Here is an 8,946-nt window from a genome sequence, read left to right as displayed (position 1 = left end):
CAGGAGTCTACCAAGAGTTGCCTCATTAGAACAAAAGATGCTCCTGTCATCCAGGAAATCCCAAGGGATGTAGGAGCTCTGTGTCAGGAACCAGAGTCAAAGACCAAATACTAGAACAAAAGATGCTCCTGACACCCCCATCACTCAGGAAATTACAGGGGTTTTAGAAATTCTGAGTCATGAACTGGGAGCAGAGACCAAATACACATTTTCTTTGCAGAGTTGTAAGCAAAGTTGTTTACAATTTTTGTCTATTATGTATAAAGCTACTGCAAACATTTGTGTGCAGGTTTTTGTGTGAACATAAATCTTCTGGAATAAATATCCAGCAGTACAGTTGCTGGGTTGCATGGTATTTGCAGGGACAGTTTTTAAAGAAACTACAGAACTCTCCCAGAGTGGCTGTACCATTCTACATCCCCACCAGCAATGCACGAGTGATCCAGTTTCTCTGCATTTTTAAAGGTTTAGAACTTTGGATAAGCAAGGATTTCTTAAAGCAGGATCCCCAAATCATAAACATAAAGGAAAAGATTGATAAATTGAGCGACATTAAAAATTTTAAACTTTTGTTCATCAAAGGACACAAAATGTGAAAAGTCAAATCACAACCTGGGAAAATATCTTTGCAACACTTAAAACTAAAACAAAAAGTAAGAGAATAATAAGTACAAAATTCATAACTGTTGTTAGCTACTTGGAGGAAAGGGAGATGGATATGTTGGGAAGGTTCTCACAGAAGACTCAGAGAGGCGGACGGCCCCATGGCCCAGTGGTTAAGTTCACGCGCTCTGCTTCGGAGGCCCGGGGTTTCGCCGCTTTGGATCCTGGCACTGCTCATCAGGCCACGCTGAGGCAGCGCCCCACATGCCACAACTAGAAGGACCCACAACTAAAATATACAACTATGTACCGGGGGTGCTTTGGGGAGAAAAAGGAAAAAATAAAATCTTTTTTTTAAAAAGGGAAGACTTCAAAGACAGTTGTTGTAGGTGGAGATGCAGACAGACTTTTACTTTTCACTCTACACCCCATATATAATGTTTACATTTTTTACTCATGGGCATATTTTAAAAACAGTTTTATTGAGGTACAATTGACATAAAATAAATGGTTTAAAGACTATGCTTTCACAAGTTTTAACATATATATACACCCATGAAACCATCACCACAATCAAGATAATGAGCGTATTCATCATCCTCCATAATTTTCTGTGTCCCTTTGCCATCCCTCCACACTGCCCTTGTAATTCCTCCCCTTCTTCTGACCCCCAGGTAACCACTGATCCGTTACTATGAGTTACTTTTACATTTCCTAGAATTTTTACATCCTCTCTTCTTTCCTTATATAGTTATTTAAAGCTATACATTTCCTTTGAAACACTTATCCCCAGTAGTTTTCATATGTACTAGTTTCAGTTCTAGAGATTGTTTTAAATTCAATTTTTCTTTTCTTTTCTTTTTTTTTTAAAGATTGGCACCTGGGCTAACAACTGTTGCCAATCTTTTTTTTTTTTTTCTGCTTTTTCTCCCCAAATCCCCCAAGTATACAGTTATATATTTTAGTTGTGGGTCCTTCTAGTTTTAGCATGTGGGACACCTCCGCAACGTGGCCTAATGAGTGGTGCCATGTCTGTGCCCAGGATCCAAACTGGCAAAACCCTGGGCCACCAAAGCGGAGCGCGGGAACTTAACCACTCGGCCAGGGACTGGCCCCCCCCCTTTTTTTTAAGATAATTTTTTTTGTTTTTATTTATTTATTTATTTTTGAGGAAGATTAGCCCTGAGCTAATGTCCACCACCAGTCTCCTCTTTTTGTTGAGGAAAGTTGGCCCTGAGCTAAAATCCCTGCCCATCTTTCTCTACTTTATATGTGGGATGCCGCCACAGCATGGCTTGATAAGTGGTGCATAGGTCTGCACCCAGGATCCAAACTGGTGAACCCCAGGCCATGGAAGCAGAGTGCATGAACTTAACTGCTACGCCACTGGGCCAGCCCCGATTTTTCTCTTTGACTTGTTGAGTTATTTAGAAATATACTTTTTAGTCTACAAATGTGGAAGAGGGTAGGTTATTTTTTTTTGTTATCAAGTCCTAGTTTAATTGTTTTGTGATTAAAGAGGCAGCATAAAAAAGTGGTTAAGAATATGCGCTTTAAAGCTAGACTCCCTTGAATCCTAGGTCCACTATTTATAAGCTGTAAAATCTTGGGCTTAAATTACTTAAGTTACTTAACCTCTTTGCCTCAGTTTCTTCATCTATAGAATGGATGACAATAACAGCTGCTATCTCATAGGGTTATTAAGAGGATTAAATGGAATAATAATTATAAAATGCTTAGAACAATGCTGGTACCTAATCAGCACTGCATAAGTGTTTGTTAATGACAATAAAAATAAAATATCAGAGAACACAGTCTGATTGCTACTAAATTTTGAGACTTGCTTTATAGCCCATGCATACTTATTTTTCATATTCTATATGTGCTTGAAAGAATGCACATCTTTCGATCGTTGAGTGTAGAGTTTTGCATATCCTCATTAAATCTAATTTAACTGTGTCAAGTCTATTTCTTTCCTAATGTGTTATTCACTGAAATATGTTGAAATTTCTCATTATAATGGTAGATCTGTCACTTTCTCTTTGTAATTCTTTCAATTTTTGCTTTATATATTTTCATGCTATTTTACTAGGTGCATTCAAGTTTACAATGTTTATATCCTCCAAGTGATTAAACATTTTATCATAACGTAGCAATCTTCTTTATCCTGAATAATTGTTTTGTCTTCTTTTTAGAGTTTTTAAAAGTATAATTTTCAGTAGAAATGTGACATACGTACAGAAGAGGGCTCAAATCGTTAGTGTACAGCCTGATGCATTTTCATACACACACCTGTATAGCCACCCCTCAGAACAAGAAATAGAACTTGATAGGTACTGCAGGAGCTCCCTCCACCCTCTTCCCAGTTGAATAGCAGAATGTTAAACAGCGTATGAGGCAGTCTTTATGATAGGTGGATGCCAGCCCTGCCTTTGAGCTCTTGGGTTACAGGAAAGACACCCTCCTTTCACGATATTGAGTAGAATATGTCACTGGCCTGTGGATCAAGGTCATACTTTTTTTAAGTCCCCATTTCAGATGGGGCACTTACAGACATAAAAGTATGTATTCCAGAGACGTGCCTTTTCAAAGTTCATTTTGGTCATGGGACTCATTGTAACAGAGGGTTTATTTTTTGACATTAACCTTTAAAGGGAGTTTTTCCAAGTAGCCAAACAAGCCCCAAGACTAATATATACGTAGTACTCATGGGTTCTCAAAGGTCAGTTAATTGGTAAACATTCCGTGACCCATACAGCAATAGGTGCCCTTTCCCCTGCTGTCCACAGAGCTTGAGTGAGCCAGCAGTGTGTTTACAGGTGTCGTAATCACTTTAAGGGGAGGGCAACTGATTTTGGTTTTCACTTCTGATTTCAGTTTCAATATTATTTATTATTGGAGTATAGCAAAAGTGGCTGTTTGAAAGTTTAGCCTGTTACATGCTAGTTTGAGTAAGTATTTTAGATGCTTCTGTGCAGTTGAATGAATGAGAAGGATCACCAATGACCTTGCCCAAGGGCTCTATTACCTGGCATCCTGCCAGCGCAGGCTCCTTGTGGGCGCACCAGGAGCTGGCAGTGTCACATTTCCCTGTGAGAGCAATGAGGCGAGTTCTTCAAACATTGCTCTGCTCACTGGAGACACTGATTGGAGACTCTTTGATTCCAGCCATTTCACAGAGGGACATCACGTTTACCGAATCTAAAATATTTTTGCTGTGATTATTGGAATGCTATGAGATGCTTTTCCATCAACTTAAAATTTTTTAACTCAATTTTTTGTGTAGAGAATACAAACCCTTAATACAGAGTTCTAAAGATGCCAGCAGGGTATATAGGGAAGTGTCACCATTTCCACCTCTGCCCTCAGTGTTAACCTCACTAGAGGTAGCCATTATTTTTAGTTTTATTGTTTTTATTCTATACTGTATACAATATAGGATAAATATATCCTTCCAAAGACAGCAAACTCTATTTAACATTCCTTTTTTTGTTAACAATAGTTCTATTGAGATAATCACATACCATACATTTCACCCTTCACACACTATTCTACATCTTGCTTTGGTTGTTTATCAACTTTTTATTATGAAAAGTGGTAAACATACAGGAAGGAGAGAATAGTTTGAAGAACCTCCATATACCCATCAACCCAGACTCAACAGTTATCAAGACTTTGTCACACATGTTTTATCTAGCTCTGTTTTCTTCTTTCCTCTGCTCCTTTCTCCTCCCCTTCCTCCTTCTCTTTTGTGCTAAAATGTTAGAAAGCAAATCCCAGACACTATATCTGCCTTGTTTATTTTTGCTTTTTCTGAGGAAAACTTGCCCTGAGCTAACATCTGTGTCAACCTTCCTCTATTTTTTTTAGGTGGGATGCCACCACAGCGTGGCTTGATGGGTGGTGCTACGTCCACGCATGGGAGTTGAACCCAGGAACGTAGGGCTGCCTAAGGGGAGTGTGCGAACTTAACCACTATACCACTGGGCCAGCCTCATATCTGCCTTGTTTTTTCTTACTGATGATTTTGTCTGAGATTGACAAGCCATTCCAACTTACTCCTGATTAGTATTTGCCTTAAATATCTTTTCCTAACATTTACCTTTAGCTTTTCTGTGTCCTTATGTTTTAGGTGTGTCTTTAAAATCCAACTTTACAAACGCTGACTAAATTGTTGAGTTTAATCCACTTACATTTATTTTGATTACTAATATATTTGGATTTATTTCTGCCATTTCATTTCACACTGTTTCTTTTTTTCCTCCTTGCTTGCCTTCTTTTGGATTCATTTAGGATTTTCTCTCTTTATTTCATTTTCCATTTTTTACTGATTTGGAAATCATATACTCTATTTCTGTTATTTTGGTGGATGCCCTTGACATTTTACCATTCAGACTGTGAAAGATTGTGACCCAGATGAGTAAGTGCCCAGAAGCCCAGGCCTATTCTCTTCCTACATTGCATCTTTCTTCTCAACATATACCAGTGGCCTTATGGGAGGTTCCCTGTCATCAGTTGAACAAGGAAGAAAGGTTTGGGTACAGTTTACACGTGGTTCTGTACAATATACTGACGCTACCCCAAAGTGTACAGCTATAGCACTACAGCCTCACTCCAAGATGGCGCCAAAGGACAGTGGTGAAGGGAAAAACTCCTGGGGGACAAAACTTTCAGCAATGTGCCTGGCTGTTCATTCTTCCTGGAAGGAGAGATGGCTGGAGGTATAAATTTATGTGATTATAATCCATGTGCAGGGGGTAATGGTTTAGTTGGGTGTTCAGGTAACTTGTAAAAAACAACTGGAATATTGGTAACAAGAAGATCTAGGGAAGAGATTTGTGAATAGACCTCTTCAATCGGGCACAGAATGTGAAGATATTTTTGTCTTGAGCAACCTCAGCAGAGGAAGATGTTAATAATCAAGTTGACAAGATGACCGAAGCTGTGAGAAAATGTCAGCCTCTTCCCTGAGCTACCCATGCCCCTGCTCAATGGACTCATGAACAACACGGCTGTGGTGAGAGAGATTTTGTGTGAGCTCCACAATGTAGACTTTCACACACTAAGGCCTATCTTGTTACAGTCACCGCTGAGTGCCCAACCTGCTAAGAAAAGAGACAAACACTGAGTTTCCAATATGGCACTGTTTCCCAGGGGGTGATCAGCTAGCTACACAGGGCAGTTTGGTTACACAGAACCAATTTCATCATGAAAGGGGCAGAGTTTTGTTCTCACTGGAATAGATACTCGTGCTGAATGTGATTTCCCTCCCTGCAATCAATGCTTCTGCCAAAACTACTATCTGTGAACTTATAAAATGCCTTATTCCACCATGAATCCATACAGTCTTACCCTTGACCGAAGAACTCATTTTATAGCAAATGAAGTATGGCATTAGGCTCATGCTCATAGGATTCATTGGTTTTATCACATGCCCCATTAATCTGAACCAGCTAGCCTGATAGAACAATAGAATGGCCTTCTGAGGGGCTGGCTCAGTGGCACAGTGGTTAAGTTCGCACATTCCCCTTCAGTGGCCCCGGGTTCACCGGTTCCGATCCAGGGTGCGGACATGGCACCACTTGGTAAGCCATGCTGTGGCAGCCATCCCACATATAAAGTAGAGGAAGATGGGCACGGATGTTAACTCAGGGCCAGTCTTCCTCACCAAAAAGAGGAGGATTGGCAGCAGATGTTAGCTCAGGGCTAATCTTCCTTAAAAAAAGAATGGCCTTTTGAAGACTTACCTATGATGGCAGCTGGGTGGCAACATCATGGGGGAGTGGGAGTAAAGTTTTCCAAGGTATGGTGTATGCTATAAGTTAGTGATCAATATATGGTGCCATTTATCCTATAGGCAGGATTCAAAGTCTAGGAATCAAGGGAGGGAAATAGGAAAGGTTCCTCTCACTATTATCCCTAGTAAGCCACTAACAAAATGTTTGCTTCCTATTCCTGAAATTTTGGGTTCTGCTGTTCCTGAAGTCTTAGTTCCCAATAGAGTAATGCTTCCACCAGGGGAGATAGCAATGGTTCCAATAAACTAGAAGTTGAGACTGCCACTTGACCTTGTCTTTGCTTTTCTGAATTTTCAATATGATATACATAGATATGGGTTTCTTTTCATTTATTCTAATTGATATCTGTAATGAGCTGACTTGTGTCTCCTCAAAATTCGTATGTTGAATCACTAACCCCCAGTATTTTAGAATGTGACCGTATTTGGAGATAGTGTCTTTAAAGAGGCAATTAGGTTAAAATGGATCTTTAGGATGGATCATAACCCAACATGACTGGTGTCCTTATAACAAGAGGAGAGATAACCTTATAACAAGAGGATGAGAGACACCAGTCATGTCCACAGACAGAGGGATAACCATTTGAGGGCACGGTGAGAAGGTGGCTATCTGAAAGCCAAAGAGAGAGGCCTCAGAAGAAATAAAACCTGTTGACACCTTGATCTTGGACTTCTAGCCTCTAGAATTATGAGAAAATAAATTTCTGTTGTTTAAGCCACCTAGTCTGTGGTATTTTGTTATGTAGCACTAGCAAAGTAATACAGCATTCAATCATTTCTAGAAAATTCTCAGCCATTATATCTTCAGTATTTCCTCTTCCTCATTCTCTCTTTTCTTCAGGAAACTACCATTAGACTCATATTCAGTCTTGTAATTCATACCTTTGAACTTCTTCTTAATATATTTTGCATCTCTTTGTGTCTCTCTGCCAATTTCTGTGTAAGTTTTTCACGTTTGTCTTCTAGGTTACCAATTCTCTTTTATCTGTGTCTAATTTGCTTTAACCCATTCATGGAGATTTCTTAAAATTTCAATAATTATATTTTCCATTTTCAGAAATTATACTTGCTTCTGCTAATACACCTGGTTATTTTTATAGTCCTTTCTTCAATCTACAAAATCTTTGCCTACCACAGTGTTGCAATATGTTTTGCTATATTTTCTTCTAGAAGTTTTAGAGGTTCAACTTTTATGTTTATGCCTATGATAAATTTTAAGTAAATTTCGCATAAGGTGTGAGATAAGGGTAGATATCTACATTCCACATAAATATCTAGTTGTTTCAGTACAATTTGTTAAAAGGATTACTCTTTCTCCGTTGAATTATTTTGGCCCCTTGTCAAAAATCAATTGACCATAAATGCATAGATCTATTTCTAGAGCCTCTATTCTGTTCCATTGATCTACATCTATACTTACATTGTCTCACTTACTGCATCTTTACAGTAAGACAAAATCAAATTGTGTAATTCCTCCACCTTTGTTCTTCTTTTAAAAAATTATTATGCATTTGCAATTCTATATATATTTTAGCATCAGCTTGTCAACTTTTACAAGAACAAACGAAAACTCCTGTGCTTTCTTGTGAATTAAGCAATGCTTTTCAAGAAATTAATAACCTAAAAATTTAGAGGAGGAAACAGATGGTGACATAAGAGTCTCCTAAACGTCCCTCCTCCCACAGACACACAGAGAAATTCCGTCTGAGAGAAATCCAGAAACTAGCTGAGTGACTCCTACACATCAGCCAAATGAGAGAATATCCACATCAAAATGGGTAGAGAAGATGGAGACACTTTCGCCATAAACACCACCTGTGGTACAGCACCATGTAATTTGGAGGAAACCCTCAATTTCCAGCTTCTCCCTGAGGAGTGAAGTGTTTGGACTGCACATCGGAATGCACAGCATTCCAACTTTTAAGGCTCCCACCCAAGGGTTGGGTGCCCAAAACACCTATCTCTGAAAGCCAATAGGGCTTGCATCCACAAGCAGATTTTTCAGCAGAGACTTTTCAGGCCAGAAAAAAGTGGGATGATATATTCAAAGTGCTGAAAGAAAAAACCCTGCAAACTAAGAATGCTCTTCCCAACAAAGCTGTCCTTCAGAACTGAAGAAGAGATGAAGAATTTTCCAGACAAACAAAAGTGTAGGAGTTCCACCCCACTAGACCAGCCTTACAAGAGATGCTCAAGGGAGTTCTCCAAGCTGAAATGAAAGGTTGCTAATTAGTAACGTGAAAACACATAAAAGTATGAAACTCACTGATAAAGGTAAATACATAGTTAAATTCAGGATATTGTAATATTGTAATAGTGGTGGATAAATTACTCATAACTCTAGTATAAATACTTGAAGACAAAAGTTTTAAAACTACCTGTAACCACAATAATTTGTTAATGGATATACAATAAGAGAAGATGTAAATAGCGACATTGAAAACATAAAATGTGGAGGAGGGTGTATAAAAATGTAGAGCTTTTGTATGCACTTGAAGTTAAAATTTTATCAGCTTAAAATAGACTGTTATAACTCTGAGATGTTT

This window comes from Equus przewalskii, chromosome 18 (genome assembly GCF_037783145.1).
Source record: "Equus przewalskii isolate Varuska chromosome 18, EquPr2, whole genome shotgun sequence".
Taxonomy (NCBI): domain Eukaryota; kingdom Metazoa; phylum Chordata; class Mammalia; order Perissodactyla; family Equidae; genus Equus; species Equus przewalskii.
This window is presented reverse-complemented; position numbering follows the sequence as displayed.